The sequence below is a fragment of the Numenius arquata genome, chromosome 2 (genome assembly GCF_964106895.1).
Source record: "Numenius arquata chromosome 2, bNumArq3.hap1.1, whole genome shotgun sequence".
NCBI classification, from domain to species: Eukaryota; Metazoa; Chordata; class Aves; order Charadriiformes; family Scolopacidae; genus Numenius; species Numenius arquata.
The window spans coordinates 79,933,996-79,951,357 of NC_133577.1; the positions used below are offsets into that span (position 1 = coordinate 79,933,996).

A 17,362-nucleotide genomic window follows, 5' to 3' on the forward strand; every position below is an offset into this window, starting at 1 on the left:
CTTCCCTCCCTCCTTCCTTCCCCGGCCCGGCCTTCAGCTCGCACTCACCCGCCTTCCTCCTCCCTGCCCGGCCCGCGGTGCGTGTGCGCGGCTCTCCCTCACGCTGCCCGGCGCGGCGGCGGCGGCCGGGCCGGCGGGGGCGGGCGGGTGGGTGGGTGAGCGAGCGTGCGGGGAAGGAGGCGAGGGGAGAAGGAGGAGAAGGGTGGGGAGGGAAGGAGATAGGCGGCGAGGAGAAGAGAGGAGAAGCGAGGGGAGAGAAAACCGCGGCGGCGCTCCTGGGGCGGGACCTGCGGCGGCGGCCGGCGGGGTGCTTGGGCGGCTGCTCCGACGACCTTTACGCGAGAGACGGGTAATCTCCGAGCTCGGGGCGCTCCGCTGCCAGCCCGGCCACCATCTTACATTAGGGAGACTTGCCCTGGACGCCGCCTCCCCTGCGCTTGCGCCGCCGACAGTGGGCGGGGACCAACGGCGGGACGGGGGGGACGGGGCGCGACGGCAACGGCCGCGACGGCGCGGGGCACGACGGGACTTGTAGGCGATGGCGCCGGCCCGGGCAGCGCGGGAGGCGGCGGCCGCTGTGCGCTCCCGAGCCGGGGGGCGGGGCGGGGCGGGACGGGACGTTCCCTTACCGCCACCGCTGACGCCCGCTTAACGCCGCGATCCCCGACCCCTCTTCCTCGGTAGGGCTGCCCCACTACCCGCCGCCCCGATCCGGCGAGTCCCCGGCCGTAAACACGCTGCAATTTCAGCCACCTGTTGCTGGTCATTAAATCTGCGCAGGTTGAAAATACCAGGTTGACTTCCCCCCCCGCCCCCCTCCCTATTGATCTTGCTTTGGGGGGTGGGTTTTTTTGCCCCGCCGGGTCGGAGCGACCCCGCCTGCCCTCCCGCCCAGACCTCGCCGCTTGTTGGGTCGTTGAAGGGACGGACGTCCTGTCAGCCGGGGTAGCTGTCACTGCGGCTGGGTGGGGGCTGGAGCTGGCTCCCACCGGATTCAACACGGGCAGCGGTTTCTCGCAGCCCGTCCTTCCCCTCACACGCTAGGAGAGCGGGAATATGCCCCTGCGCTGGCCCGGTTCCCCCCTCCCGCCACTGCCCCCGCCTGCCAGTCCCGGGGGGACCCCCGTGCCACCCCCCTTCCGTCTCCTTCTCCTTCTCTTTCTCCTTCCCCTTCTCTTTCTCCTTCCCCTTCCCTGTCACAAAGGACCTGGTGTGACAGGATTGCTTCACTCATGAGTTTCCCAAAGTTGCAAACTTTGGAGACCCCTTCCCTGGCCCCCAGTTTCCTGGCCTTGGTCCCACCAGGCCCGATTTTGGGTGGCTGAAGCTTCCCTCACCCGCCCCGGTGCCTCTCTGTGCCCAGGCACCTCTGTCCCATGGCAGCAAGCACTCACATGGTGCTGCCTCTTTGCTGTACAAGTTTTTGTTGGTTTTTATTTATTTTATTTTTATTTTTTTCCCCAGGTCCATTCCCCATTTCAAACAGAAGCCAAAGGCAGAGAAAAAGGTGTTTTCTTGGGTTTCTCTGTTTACTTACAAAATCCAGGCAAATTCTGTTTTCATGCATAGAGTCTGTAAGTAATTTTGATAGAAGCAACTTCCTGCAAATTTTCAAGGAGAGCATCTCCCCCCTGCCAAAAGACTTGGATTTTTGATCTCTGTGTTGTCAGAAACTCACACAAACCACATCACTTCTGTCTCCTCTTCCTACCGCAGACACCCTGGGCCAGGGGCCTGTTGAAACTGAACCTGTAACTCTCTCCTCCTTTTTCCTGTAATCCCGGTGCCACACAAAGGGCCTCATCACCTCACCTACCAGACAAAAAGAGTGCTTTTACTCACCACCTTTATAGCTCTCCAGTGGCTCTCCTGCACCGGCACCCTTAGCTCTCCAAATGGGCAGGCCTATCCTGAGTGTTGAATTATTAGTTATCTCCAGTGCACAAGCTATGACTACTTTTGCCATGACAATAGCCACCTGAAAATTTTACTTCTTTCAGCAATTGATAGGAAAGAGAGGTCTCATCACAGAACGCACCAGCATAACTATTATGTGTAGTGGCATGATCTTTTTCTTCTTTACTTTTGTGTTTTAGATTGAAGTGTTGTACTAGTACAGCCTTGTACAATATGCCCATTCCACTAACAGTAAAATGCCTTGTGTTGGTATGACTTATTCTCCTTCCTGAAACAAGTTAACATTACCTCGTGCATATTAAGTTTTATATTGATGTAAGTATATCCACAACAGGAAAGCTCTATGAATTAACTTTACCACTTCTGGCTGTAGGCAAGACCCAGGTCTGCATAAAAATAAATGCTGTTTTCAGTCATAGTCTTGACATGTGAACACAAAGGCAATGTTCTTTTGAAAACAAAACATACAATGGAATATAAACACACCTATATATGTCAGAAATTCCACATTTCTCTGCATATATGTTCAACTCAAACATATACTTTGTATTAGCTACATATTAACGAAATTCAGGTGTATATATTTATATAAACAATATATTTCTCAAAAAGTTTATAATTTTCACATTTTCATATCAACCTATATATAAAACATTAGGTTCCAGAAGTACCCATTACGTAAGTAACTTATATAAGTAATGTAATTGTTGACACACCTAATACCCAGCAACATTTCCTGTTGAATAAAAGAAAGTACTCTGACTCGGAAAGGCAGATTAAAAATAATATATCTAAAAGCTGCAATTCTTGGTCAGTCAAGGCTGTTTATTAAGTGATTTCTGAGATTTTTTTAATCCAGTATTGAGGAGTCTTTCCCTTAGTAAGAATCTGTTCAGATTTCTTTGCTGAGCTCCACATGAACACAAATTTCAGCAGCATTCAATAACAACATGGAAGAAAATCTGTATGGCTGAAGATTCCTTTGGTTGATGTTACTGAAGGTTACCCAGAGCCCTTCCGCATCTGCTTCCATCTGGTAAGAATAATCCACTAGGCCATCATGTGGCCATTGTAAGATTTAAGATGCCCTTAAATTAATTATTTTCTTGCTTTTAAGTAATTATAATTTTTTGATAGATTAGTCTTACATAGTGGCATTTTGACACCTTATTTGCTTTTGGAAATCTTTGGTTTTCTTTTTTTTTTTTTTCTAAATAGATTTGATAACTTAGCAGGACCGTTTCTAAGAAATCGTTTCCATATCTACAATGAAAAGCTTTCAGAATATATTTTCTTGGAAATAACCAATGCGTACTAACTACCATAAAAATGTGTATTCATATGATTTATTTATTGTGGTCCAGTACCCACTTCCCTGTGATTCATTGCTGTAAGCAATGCACTGTTGTGCGTTGATTCACACCGCATGCTGGGAAGGTGTTCTCCTGAGCAAGGCTCCATAGTCGCTGTCTCATGGAACAAATATAGGAATCTACGGTGATTCTGCAGTTTGGGGTGAAACCAAGCTATTTTCAGGACTCCTCTGGTGGTAAGTCACCGCCATTTGAGATGGCTGCCAAGCCCCCAGCAATGGGGAGAACACAGTGGAGCTCCACAGTGGAGTGTCTTGAGAAGGGACATGGTGGTGGTGTACAGATACTGGCAGAAAAGGAGATGGTGGAGATTGAGTAATTCCCATGCCTGGTTGGGATGAAGCGTAATTATGCTGGGACTTCAGGATGGTAAGGCTTTCAAAGCATCTGTACGGACTGCAGTCTGAATATTCATCAACAAAACCCCAATACAGCAGCACCTCTGTGTGTGGACATGAGTAACCATTAGTGCCCCAGTGCTTGTCAACGATCCAGTTGGCTCACTGCTCCCTGGACTGATGCTGATCTGCCAGTGTGTGCTGGAAATACATGTTCCATTTGTGCTTCGGTGTGCTGGTACTGAGAAAATACTTCAAGATTTGGAATGTTCATGATCCTGAGCTGTGCTGGAAGCAGTGGTTGGACATGTGTGACTATATTTCAGACTGGAAGTCAGGTTTCAGAAATAGAAAAAAAAATATTTTTTCAAGGTTCTGCAAAGCCTGTTTGATTACTATGGAAAGTTCACAGATATTAATGCAGAATGATATACAATAGTTGATGACAGGTTTTTTAGAAATTCAGTCTTATTTACTGCAACAAAAATAAGAATTGCTCCCCAGACTGCAATGGATGTTAATGATGGGTCCATGCCTTTTGTCACTCTGGGAGATTCAGACATCTCTCTGCTTCTCTGGCTAATGATGCCTTTTACTGGGCAAATGTGTTGGAGAAAGAAACTGTATGACTGTTCTGAGTAACTGTAGAATAACAATGAAGGGCTTTGTTGGGAAATTGAAGGGCAAGTGGAAGAGCCTTACAAATACTCTGATCAATATTTGCTGCAAGTGGCAGATGTTCACCATGTCTTGTTCAAAATCCATAAGAGAATATGTCCATGCTGCTCAGAGAAACAGGATGAGGGATTTGTCCTGCTCTTTAATGAGAGAATATAGTGGTGGAAAATGGATGTATTATAACCAAAGATATGAAAGACGTGCATCTTTGTTAACGCTTTTGTGTTATTGGGGGAAAATGAGAACTTTAGTGGGATGCCTCAGCCAATTTTTTTTATGATAATCTTTACTTACTAAGCATAACTCTGGCACAGCGTACCTGATGCTCCAGCAGAGCTCCAGGAAGCTACCACTACTCTTGTTAACCTCAGGGGGCACTTGAGGTACTGGTATAACATCATAATATTCTTCAGAGGTCTGCTTCCTTCCGCACAGTTTCCAGCAAATATTCCTGTATGTTGCTTTCCTTGTCCCAAGCTCCTCTGAATCTAGACACTCATGTGAAAGGAGTGACACAAGTTGTCACAAGCATCCTTCCAGCTCTTTTTTTGCCTTCTGGCTCCTGTGCTGAAATCCATTCACAGAATCCTTGGACTTCTCCTTCCTATCCTCCCTTTCTTTTTTGAAACATCTTTCATGCATCAAGCAGCTTGCAAGGCTCATGTTCCCCATCATAACGATGCCTCGGTTGCCAGAGACAAATTGCAAATATTTGTCATTTCTACACTGAACACAGTGCCAATGATAATTGGTTTCTTTTTTTTTTTTTTCTCAATTTTGGAATGTCATTCCCATCTGCTTTTCCATTCTGGGCTTCCCTAGGAAATGGATGTTCCCAGGGAACCCAGCGGTGTGTAACAAAATAAGATGCCTCCCACTCTATGTCTCCTTTCTGTAGAAATCCTGTGCTGGTGTTGGAATGGGAAGGAGGAGGAAGGTACTGGGCTAGTAAGAAGTGAATAGTAACAGGATTCAAGTTTGTGGTTCTGCAGGCACCTCTGTAGCAATGCTACCTTGAAGTGTGTGTCTGAGAGAGGAGAAAAAGTCTTACCAAAAAGGGCAATGGATAAATCAGAATGATATGCAGCATTGCATAGAAGAGTACTGAAATATATTCAACTGCAGGAGTGAGAGAGAGACACCATGCAGAGAAGCCAAGAAGGCTGCATTGCTCTGCTCTGTGCATAGTAAAATGGAGTGCAGTCTTTGCCTCAAGATCTCCTATACCATGCACAGGTCAGCATCATGTGCACTAGAAGGGAGGAGACTTCAGAGCAACTGGCCTGAATCCAAGATTTTTATATTGCTAAAGATTTGGTTGTAAGTGTCTTATAATCTCAGCATTTTGAAATGTTTAATTTTGGTAATTCGTCTCATAAAATGTGAAAGGAGCTAAAGAGTGCTGAACAAACTATGAGCCAAAGTATATTTGCTATTGCTTTTTTTCCTGCATCCGCTGTTGCAATAAATATGCCTGCCCTGCAATCTGTATTCCCTTTAACTCATGCGGTGCTGCCACGTTATTTGAGTGGCAGGAAGAGTAGCAGCAAGCCCAGACATGTAGTCAAGCAATGCAAGGTGGGGACAGAAGACTGGGTTCTTGTTTGTGGAGCACCACAATGACCACACTAGGAAAGGTGGTGCCAAACAGATGGAAAGAGGCTCATGGTTCATACAGTTCATTTCCACCGCAGGTGATGGCATCCAGATACTACCTGGTTTAGAGATGCAGAGCTACAATGTAATACAGGACATGACAGCAGTATTTCTCCCTGCAGCCTTTTCAAGCTGACAGTCTGTCTGGATTTCAAACAGCATTTTTGTAACCTCAGTCTTTGCATTTCAGTTTAGTGGTTTGAAAAAAAAAAAAATTAGCTCTACAACTCCCTATTTTAAGTGACATAATTTGACAACTGTGGTAAATCACCTGGGTACATTACAATACTGGGGTTCAGCGGTGACTTCCCATGGATAAATCTTTCACAGCTCATCCTATTCTGGACAGTTAGAAGTCCTAGATGTCCTGTTCATATCCCTTGTGCTCTCGTAGACCAGCCAGTGTTATTTTGCTTTACAGTGGCACTGGTCCATTTTTCAGGAATGTCACTTTTGCAGTCAGTTTGGCCATTTGGCCAATGCTTGCATATCCTAATATTTGAGGTGGTGTCTTAAGAGTTGGGGCTGGACGTGCTACACACGACCCATCAGACAACATCAGGGGAGCAAAAGAGGTGCTGCTCTAAAAAAATGCATGAATCTGGGGACAAACACACATCGGAATTACAAAGGAAGGCATAAGCATTCAGCTGGAGTGATAACGTACCAAATCCAGCTGATTTTGTAACAGAAGAGGGCACTCAGGGGCCAGACAGCAAATAAACCTTATTACATTATACAATGAGGGAAAATAATCCAAAAAAGGACAGAATCTTCTCATGAGCTTGATGTAGCTCAAAGCTGAAGGCTGTGGGATTGTGAGCCTGGGTTTCATTCATGCAAAAATAAAGCCCAGTCACTTTAAAGCAATCTTTGTGAATGCACTCAAGCCAACTCATCTGAAATATTTGAAGTAACATCCCTGTGTAGGCAGGACTTCATTATGTTACTTGTTATTGTTTTCAGGGAGTCCTCACCTGCACTTTAACATACATTATGAGAGAAAATGATTGCTCATTATTGTTGTATTCCTTAATTGCCTTCTATATTCGTGTGTTCAAAGGAATGCATTTCTTCTCTTCTGCCCTTCTCTGCCTGCATCTGACAGCACTCAGCATTTTCCGCGGAGCTCAAAATTGCTCGCATTCTTATAAAAACGCCTCAGCCGTATGGGATTTGCTGAGAGGAAATAAAAAGTGCATGCCTTGAGAAAATGCTATACTTGATCCTGCCTATTGCTTCCATGGTCGGCTGTATAAACAGGAACTGTTAGTTAGAAGAATTTCCACCGACTCTATCAGCGTTGGAGCCCGTGTTCTGCATAGGCCAGGTGTGACGGGAGCTCACCTGTCAAGAAAGTATGACGTTGCGTTAAAGGGCTGGGGTGAACTTTGACGCTTGTAAATATATTGCACCAGCCAAGCTCCAGCTGCAACCTTGCAGTTTTCCAGGCAGATCTACTTCCTTTTGCCAAAGGAATGTGAGCCACCGCAGATAGGTTTATGCTATATAAGTAATGCTGATAGAGAGACAAGCCTGAAATTAGGTAGGTTAGATAGACAAAACAATAGATTAAATAGGAAAATCGAAGCATTTGTTAATCAGAGATATGAATATGTTCCTTAAGGAGCTGCAGGAACCCGACTGTAATGATGACAAATGAGAGATCCCAGAATAATAAGATCAGTCTTGCATATAGGCAGCACCGTAACTGAGACTCTGTATGACATAGATGCGCTTGTTGTACAGAGAAATTGGGCCCTTATATTCTGATAGAGAACATTTCCTCTTCTTAACAGCCTGTGCTTGACAGGCTGACAGAGTGAAGGTTGTGCCTTGAGCAGCTCCACTCTCTTTCCCCTTCTGCTCCTTCCTCCCTCCAGTGCCCTGCAGCATGATGGGGCCAGGCTGAGAGCCACCAAGGGCAGGGATCATATCCAAGGGGAGCAGAGACCGGGCTGGTATCCCGACCATATTGTATAGGTTAAACAAGACATCTAAAAGATGGTATATATTTTTCTATTTTAATAGCTATTTTTTATTCTTTCATATGCATTTAAAAATTTTACTGTGGTTTCCCCTGCAACATTTTAAAATAATTGGCACATTACTTCATGAACAGGAGAATTTCCTGCTCAACGACCAGATGTAGAATTAAAGCTCTAGGTACACCTAGTTTGTTTTACTCCTAATAATCTAGCACTTGCGTTTTTTTAAGGAATGATAAATTGCCTCTGATTCTTAAATAAGTTATTTTTAAACTTTAGCCAGTCGGCCTCTAATAAGAGCCATATTTTACTAAACCACGTAAATCATGTGCTGATTTTTACTTTAATGTGCTTTCATTTTGTTTTCTTCTCCTTAATCTCTTTGTATTGGTATCATACCTGGGAAACAAAAATGAATTTTTGCATGGAAAACTTCAGAACAGATGTGCCACCAGCACTTCCACTGATAACGTATTGTGTCACACTTGCCTCAAGTGCTTATAATTTGTTTTATGCAAACTCACTATATGCTGGGCCTTAAAATGTACTGCGCAGTTGTTGGATTGACATGGGTGGAAGGAAGGATATGCTGAGGGTTTTGTGTGGTTTTAGTCCATGCTTAGCATTATGTCTCCCAAATAGGAAACAAACCAGTGTAATCTCTAAAAGCTACAACTTTCAAAAGTTTTTATGCATTTGTATTTCCACAAGATCCCATGCAAGTAGCCTGATTTCCAAAACAGGTGTGCATTTGCAACTTTTCCTGAGGTCAATGAAAACTCATCTTTTCTGAAATACAGTTCCATTCTGCAAGTTTCCCACACAGAATTTCCATGTTGAATATTAGACCTGCACTGTGGGAAACACTGGGTACAGCATTATGATAAAAAAAAAAAAAAAATGTGGGCACCCACCAGATGTATCCAGAATCTTCCATGTTTCATCTCTTGGGCATATTATGTTGGAATAAATTTTGAAAAGACTTCAGGGTAAAGCTATGGCTAAGCAGAATAGTAGTGAACTTTCAAGAAGAATGAAGAATCTCCTGAGATAAGAGAGTAGGAAACATACCAAGGAGTAAGATGCACAGGGTGATACCTAAAAGTAGGTTCCACCATAAGCATACGGACAGCTTCATTGTCCTTCAGAGGCAACCCATTCATTTAACCGACCTGGTGAGCCATCATGTTCTTCACTCTGCAGCCCAGAAGCAGCAGAGTAAGAGTGTTACGATTAGGTGGGCAGCCAGCTACTTCCCACTTGGGTGAAAAGACTAAAGTCTCAGGGACAAGAGGGAAGCGAGTTAGTTGCTGGTTGCTTGCTTATTCACTCCTCTTTGCAGATACGAATTTAGACACTGGACTTTCTTCCTTCTGAGTAATATATACCTTTCCTCATTCTTCTGAGCAGTATATACCTTGACTCATTGCAGGCCTACTTCAAAGGCACAGAAATCAGAGGGAGCGCTCTCAGACCTTTTCTCACCAGAGTGAAGTCATACTTCTCATCTCAGGACAGGTAAACAGTAAGTTGTCTCGGCTGAGATCTTAGTAAATACATGGGAGTTATTTTCTCATCTTCAAGATATAGTTAAAATCCAAGCTTATCTCAATTTATTAATGTAACTGAAAATACCCCTGTGGGTTTTATTTAAAAATAGTTAAACAGGTACAGTATCTAATTATTGAGGTATAACTATTTTCATTAAAAGGATAATAGCAGAAACATAGAGTGCAGGTCTCAAAACATGAAGTAAAATGGAAGAATAACAATGGTTCTGTTGCACTGCTATACAAAGCAGAACGTGATGGCCTAATTGAGTTTTATTAGGCATTGCTTTCTAATTGTTGATGTGACTGAACAATCAAACCTGTAAAAGGCGCTTAGCTAATATACTGAGCAGTGCACTTCCTTAAGAAAACTTAGCTATGATACAGCATTCGATTTTAATTGGTACCTTTCATGTCAGATAACTGAGGAATTAAGAGGATAAATAGAGCCACCTTAGGTTTTCATGGCTCATCTGCATCTTTTATGGTCCTTTGAAGTTTAGTAGCATGTTATGTCCTCCTTACATTCAAATATAACAGCTCTGCACGTCATGAAGCAACCAGTTCATGAAAGAAGTCTCAAAAAAATTCAGCACACAAAAGTTCAAAAGGATGGTGGCTCTAAGCTCTCTTTTTAGGAAGTACTCCAGTGCTTAAGCTTTTGCACCTGTGAAATTCAAGCAGTTGTTTTAAATAAAAGCTCTAAAAGTAAGTCCTGGCAGCTCAGTCTACAGAGGGTTGACAACTGCTGTGGAGCAGATTGACAGCACAATTATTACCTGCGAGGTGTGCCCCACTGGGAAAAGGCTAAGCTTGGGCAGTTTCTTCATGTCACAGCATGTGACAAAAGGTTACAACAAAGGTGATTACTCCTGTCCTACCACAGCAGTCCTTGTGTCAATTTGCTCTAGCAATGGCAGCCAGGCTTCCATTGAAGAACTTCTTACTATGAAGTAAGAAGTGGCTGACTTCTTGCCTGACTCCAGCCATGATTTGGATGAGAGAAGGCTGTGGGCAGAGAAGCACCATGTGAGTAAGAAAATACACTGCCCTGCGTGATACTAGCTCTGTGTGTGTACTTACTGTCCCCTTATTTTTTTTTCCCTTAATTTTAAATACCAACAATTACTACTCTCCCCTTAACTTTTTCTAAGCGTGCATTCACATAGTATTTAAAGAGGAGCTAAGTTCTTTCTGAACAGGGAGTCCTGTTCAGCCTCCTCTGGAAGGCTGTTAGCTCTAGCAGGAGACTAACTCCTCAAAAAGTCCTTTTTCTGGTGTTATGCACTGGAAGTCAGTGTGTTACGCACTGGAAGTCAGTGTGAGGTAAGATTTAGAGTTGGATCATTATTTTGTGGAGCCAGGAACAGAGGGAAAAGACAAAGAATTTTCAGACAAGAAATCAGTTTATTGAGAGCACTGGGGCTATATGACTCACCGATTTATCTGAGTACACAAACAAACCAGAAAGTATTAAAAGAATGGCTCTTATCAATAAAAATATAAACGTGTTCTTGCTGACATCAGGAAAAAAATCCACCCTTAGAGATTGCCTTGGTGTGGAATACCCGTGAAGAAGAAAAGGTTATAGCCAGTCAGGTTGACAGAGCTGGTGGAAGTGGTGTCCCCTTTCACATATGGCTCAGGCTTTCAAGAACTCTCCAAAGTAGTAGATACTTAAGTTACATTTCTTTGTGATTTAGGCAGAAAGTGAATTAGTATTTGAGTCTCACGTTACTTGAGCAAGAGCTTTAGGCAGTTGAGGGCCTTGGGTTGTGCTTCCCTCAATTCTTCTGGTTGATGCTGCTGCTTTTGTCTGAAAGACTTTATCACTGAGACAAATTGCAGGAGAAATATTCTTTACCTGGTGGTCAGATTAGTCTTTTGAATGGTGGGATTATCTCTGCCCCATTCCCTGTCAGATTCCAGTTCCATATCTGGTGAAAGTTTAATTATTTTTGCAAAATGAAGTGGCACTTATGAGAGATTCGGAGCATACAATGCCAAAGTCCCCTCCAACCTTTATGGAGACGTGTGTTAAGCTGGGAGGGGGGATGGGGGGCAGAACTTAGCAAGCCTCTCACAACCTGAACAAGGATCTGAACTCCTCCAGTAAAAGGTAGGCATTAATCTTTCCTATAACGCTGTTTGAATTTCACCCCAAAATTGACACAAGAATTTCTGATAAGTTCTGAGAAATCACACTTTGAAACACATTTACCATCTGCCAGTATAAGACAATGTCAAACTAAGCCACCAAAAAGGCACAATCAAATCTTCATTAAAAATAAGGCCACCTCACTTTTAGGGGTTTCTCATAGCTTAGTGTCCTTGTGTAGTTATAGTCTAAATACACCTGCAAGCAAACCTTTCCCTCAGTGTCTCAGAATGAGTCAGTACCTCAAGCTTCTCCTGGGCTGGACCTCACCGCAACTTCTTGTTTCTGCAGACAGGCTGTGCATTAAATAAGACTGAGAGTGATGCATAAGAAAAACAAAATTATATTGTTAATAGGCAGATGCCTAGGAATGCAGCCGAGTGACACATTCTGAGTGTTATTTCCAAGCAAACATTGTCGTTTGTAAAGAGATAGCACAAGAAATAAAGCTATCCTGAGATCATAATCATAATTCACTGCTGTCTACTTAAAGAGAACTGGTATGACCCTTTATGCAGATACCAACCATAATGATGAATGTAGGTCTTGACCTTTGACTTTCTGTTCTTCAAATTAGTATTTCTTGTATGCACGCTTTCAATAGGTTATTAACTTTGGAGTGAACTATTCTCCTAAGTATGCTTCATTGTAATTCCACTAAAGTTAATTTACAGTAGTAGTAGTAGTTTTGGCTTGCGGAAGGACCTAAAGGATTACCATTCCTCCATGCTGGACATTACAGACACACACAATTAACTCTGAGAATTTTGCCTCCTCCATTGGTTAGGTCTCATTTTATCTGAGAGTTCACATTAGCTGACCAGGTGTTTTTCAGCACTACATTTCAAAGACAGAGATTTAGCTTTGTCTGATTTAGAATAGGAATATTCTTGAATGATGAGGGAAATAAATTTTGACCACCTGACACCATTTAGAAGAAAGGTCTGAGAGTCACATGTGCCAAGCAGCTCAGAAACCTGAACATAAGATAAAGGTTTTCCACTATTCTACTCTTAAGCACTCAAGCAACTGAATGAGCATAAGCCATAAACTCCAGCCTTGATCACTCAAGCACATAATATAGTTTAGTGCTCCAATGTCTAAGGTGTCACCTTGGTAGGAATTATTGAACATGTGGTCTCAATAATTGCACCATTAATTGCGAACAGCTACTATTCCTTCTCATTATCCTTCTGCAGCACAGTTATGACCAAATAAGGCAGGAGGAGACTTTAATAGACATGACTTCCAGTAAAATATTTTGACACCAGAGCCAATCAATACAGTTGCCTATTCCAGAAATTGGATTTGTTCAGTCCACATCCTTCAGATTCTTGCTCCTGAGGATAATTCTCCCTGATCCTCAGGAAACTTCAACAAAACAAAAATGGAATAGAGCAGAAAGCAAATTCTTTCTTATGGTACCTATTCAAACAGGGCTTTCCTTCAAGCAAGGTATCTCAGAGCATCAGGCCAAGGAAAGTATTGCAGCAACTGACTGTCAGAAGTGCACAAGCTAAATTCTGCACACATCTTTGGTGTACAGGAGCTTCTTCTTGTACCCAGAGAACTCCAAAGAAGATAATTAACAGAACGGTAGTATAACTTGTGAAACAGTTGCACTAGAGATGTCATTGTGAGATGCCATTTTCCTGAGTCTCACTGGTTCCCATATCAAATTCACTCAGTTTGTAATTATAAAGTAATTATTTCTCAGTTTAGCTCAGACTGACCGTCAAGATGCTTCCTTTCCCATCTCGTGTATCATATCCACTTACAGAAACCGTGTGCTTTACATAGAATCATAGAATCATAGAATCATAGAATGGCTAGAGTTGGAAAGGACCTTAAAGATCATCTAGTTCCAACCCCCCTGCCATGGGCAGGGACACCTCTCACTAGAGCAGGTTGCTTAAAGCCCCATCCAGCCTGGCCTTGAACACTTCCAGGGATGGGGCATCCACAACTTCCCTGGGCAACCTGTTCCAGTGCCTCACCACCCTCACTGTAAAGAATTTCTTCCTTATATCTAATCTAAATCTCTTCTCTTCCAATTTAAAACCATTGCCCCTTGTCCTGTCACCACTCTTCCTGACAAAGAGTCCCTCTTCAGCTCTTCTGTAGGCTCCCTTCAGGTATTGATAGGCTGTTATAAGGTCTCCCCGGAGCCTTCTCTTCTCCAGGCTGAACAACCCCAGCTCTCTCAGTCTGTCTTCATAGGAGAGGTGCTCCATCCCTCTGATCATCCTCGTGGCCCTCCGCTGGACCCGTTCCAACAGGTCCATGTCCTTTCTGTGTTGAGGACTCCAAAGCTGGACACAGTACTCCAGGAGGGGTCTCATGAGCGCAGAGTAGAGGGGCAGAATCACCTCGCGAGACCTGCTGGCCACACTTCTCCTGATGCAGCCCAGGACACGGTTGGCTCTCTGGGCTGCCAGTGCACACTGCCTGCTCATGTTGAGCTTCTCATCCATAAGCACTCCCAAGTCCTTCTCCTCGGGGCTGCTCTCCAGCCATTCTCCACCCAACTTGTATTTGTGCCTGGGGTTGCCACGTCCCAGGTGCAGGACCCTGCACTTGGCTTGGTTGAACTTCATGCAATTTGCACGAGCCCACCTCTCCAGCCTGTCTAGGTCCCTCTGGATGGCATCCCTTCCCTCCAGCGTGTCAACTGCGCCACCGAGCTTGGTGTCATCAGCAAACTTGCTGAGGGTGCACTCTATCCCACTGTCCATGTCACCGACAAAGATGTTAAACAGTACTGGTCCCAGTACCGACCCCTGCGGAACACCACTCGTTACTGGCCGCCACCTGGACATTGAGCCATTGATTGTAACCCTTTGGATGCGGCCATCCAGCCAGTTCCCTATCCACCGAGTGGTCCATCCATCGAATCCATGAGTTTCCAATTTTGAGACCAGGATGTCGTGCGGGACAGTGTCAAATGCTTTGCATAAGTCCAGGTAAATGACGTCAGTCGCTCTGCCCTTGTCTACCAAGTCTGTGGCAGTATTGTAAAAGGCCACCAAATTTGTCAGGCACGATTTGCCCTTGGTGAAGCCATGTTGGCTGTTTCCAATCACTTCTTTATTCTCCATGTGCCTTAGCAAGGATTTCAGGAGGATCTGCTCCATGATCTTGCCAGGCACAGAGGTGAGACTGACCGGCCTGTAGTTTCCCGGGTCTTCTTTGTTTCCTTTTTTGAATATTGGAGTTATGTTCCCTTTTTTCCAGTCAGTGGGAACTTCACCAGACTGCCACGATTTCTCAAATATGATGGAGAGGGGCTTAGCAACTTCGTCCGCCAGTTCTCTCAGGACCCGTGGATGGATTTCATCAGGTCCCATGGACTTATGCACCTTCAGGTTCTTTAAGAGGTCTCGAACCTCGTCTTCTTGTACTGTGGGTGCTTCTTCATTCCCAGAGCCCCTGTTCTTGCCCTCCGTGACTTGGGCAGTGTGGTTAGGGCCCTTGCCAGTGAAGACTGAGGCAAAGAAGTCATTCAGTAGCTCAGCCTTATCCACATCCTGGGTGACCAGGTCTCCCGTTTCCTTCCGGAGGGGACCCACAGCTTCCCTCGTCTTATTTTTATCCCTGATATATCTATAGAAGTTCTTCTTGTTATTTTTCACATCCCTGGCTAGATTTAGTTCTGCCTGGGCTTTTGCTTGCCTGATCAGGTTTCTGGTGACTCGGACAGCTTCTCTGTATTCTTCCCAGTCTACCTTTCCCTGCTTCCACCCTCTATAGGCCTCCTTTTTGGTCCTGAGTTTGTCCAGCAGTTCCTTGTTCATCCACGCCGGCCTACTGGCTATTTTGCCCGATTTCTTCTTTTTTGGGATGCACCTCTCCTGAGCTTGGAGGAGGCAATCCTTAAATACCACCCAGCTTTTTTGGGCCCCTCTCCCTTCCAGTTCTTTTTCCCACGCTACCTTACCAATCAGATCTCTCAGGAGATCAAAGTCTGCTCTTTTGAAGTCCAGGGTAGCCAGCTTGCTGCGCACCCTCCTTGCTGCCTTATGAATCTTGAATTCTATCATCTCATGGTCACTGCAGCCGAGGCTACCCTTGAACTTGACATTCCCGACCAGCCCCTCCTTGTTGGTGAGGACAAGGTCCAGCACTGCTCCTTTCCTCGTTGGTTCCTCTATTATTTGCAGAAGAAAGTTGTCGTCGACACATTCTAAGAACTTCCTGGATTTCCTGTGCTCTGCTGTGTTGTCCTTCCAACAGATGTCGGGGTGGTTGAAGTCCCCCATGAGGACCAGAGCGTGTGAGCGCGATGCTGCCCCTATCTGTTTGTAGAGGGCCACATCCTCGCTGTCACTTTGATCTGGTGGCCTGTAGCAGACTCCTACTGTAACATCACCTGCCCCCGTGCTCCCTTTAATCCTGACCCATAAGCTCTCTGTCTTGTCTTCACCCATCCCCAGGTGAAGCTCCATACATTCCAGCTGGTCCTTGACATGATTAGCACAGACATTTTTGTGCAACTTTACACACCTTCAGTGATGCCCAAGTGACCTCATTACATTTCTGTAGCTTTACACTTATTCCAACACATCCATTCTCTGACAGCAACCTAAAAGGATGCACTAAGTGTGTAATTCAGCCTTCAGAATATATACAACATGCTTCAGGAAGAGCTCAGCATGAATTTCAGGACAAAGCCTGAATTTGTGGGACTGGCAAGTAGCAAAAACATCAACCATCTGTAAATCTGATATGGAAATCACTGAACAAAATGAATATCAATAAGGCAGTTGATGTGCCAACACTTCTACTTACTATATCAAATATCTCTACTTTGCTCGTACTTTGTCATTCCACCGTTTCTCCTGTTGTATGTTTCTTCATCTCTTGTTGTCAATTACTAGCAGCTACATCATTACAATAATCAGATTGTCTCTTGGGCTAGTAACTGCCTCATTCCCTTCAGAAGCTGAATGGAGAAATTATTACAAAAAAGAAAAGCTATTCGTCATTCTGGGATAGAGAAGAAAGAATAACAGACAGATAGCTCTAAGGGCCCCAAAGCAGGAATTAGGAAAAAATTAACTCACAATACTTCACATTGCCCAGAACAGTATTTTCATTTTACCTCTGAAGCCTGAAGAGGGATCATAAAGACCCAATTGTTTGTCGGGAAAATTACTGATACTGTTTATCAAGGCATTCATTTCTGGTCAGATGCCTACAGTCAATAATTGTCCTCACCTACACAGGAAGGGCAGCGCTCACCATTGTTCCCTGCTCCCAGACCCCGAGGAAAGTATTCATATAACTTTGAGAACATTTAGCTCTTTGTTGCCTTGGACTAGATAAACCACTTACCCAAGCTAGTAACAATCTCACGCAGTTTCTCTGATGAGCTTAGATACCATGGTGACAGTAGAAATATCAAGGATGGAAGACAGGGAAATTACGAAGTTATTTTGTTGAGAATCACTGCAGGAAAAGGTCTTAGACTTTCCTCTAAGATATGACACTGAGCTAACTACCTTGATGTATAAAACACATTTTTTGCAACAATGTCAGGATTATAGCCAGCTAAGAAGTTTTCAGGAAAAATAGCCAGCATAGGAAGAGAATTCAGAGGCTTCTACTCAGCCAACTTAACGTAACCCAAAAAGACATTCTTTTTCTCTGTTCAGATGGGGCCAGACTAAAGATCCAGTCAATCGGCATTCCAGGCCTGCTGTGA

General features: G+C 44.2%; 1 protein-coding gene across 2 annotated transcripts in view; it reads right to left on the reverse strand.

Annotated features, from left to right (window-relative positions):
* CNOT4 (CCR4-NOT transcription complex subunit 4) overlaps positions 1-433 on the reverse strand; it is an 84,580-nt gene extending 84,147 nt beyond the window's left edge. Inside the window, exon 1 of one of the 2 annotated variants that reach the window (XM_074163274.1) lies at positions 288-433. The gene's annotated coding sequence lies outside the window, so the exon portion shown is untranslated. The remainder of the gene's footprint in view (positions 1-287) is intronic. The other variant, XM_074163227.1, reaches the window with a different exon arrangement.
* Positions 434-17,362: the final 16,929 nt, after the last annotated feature.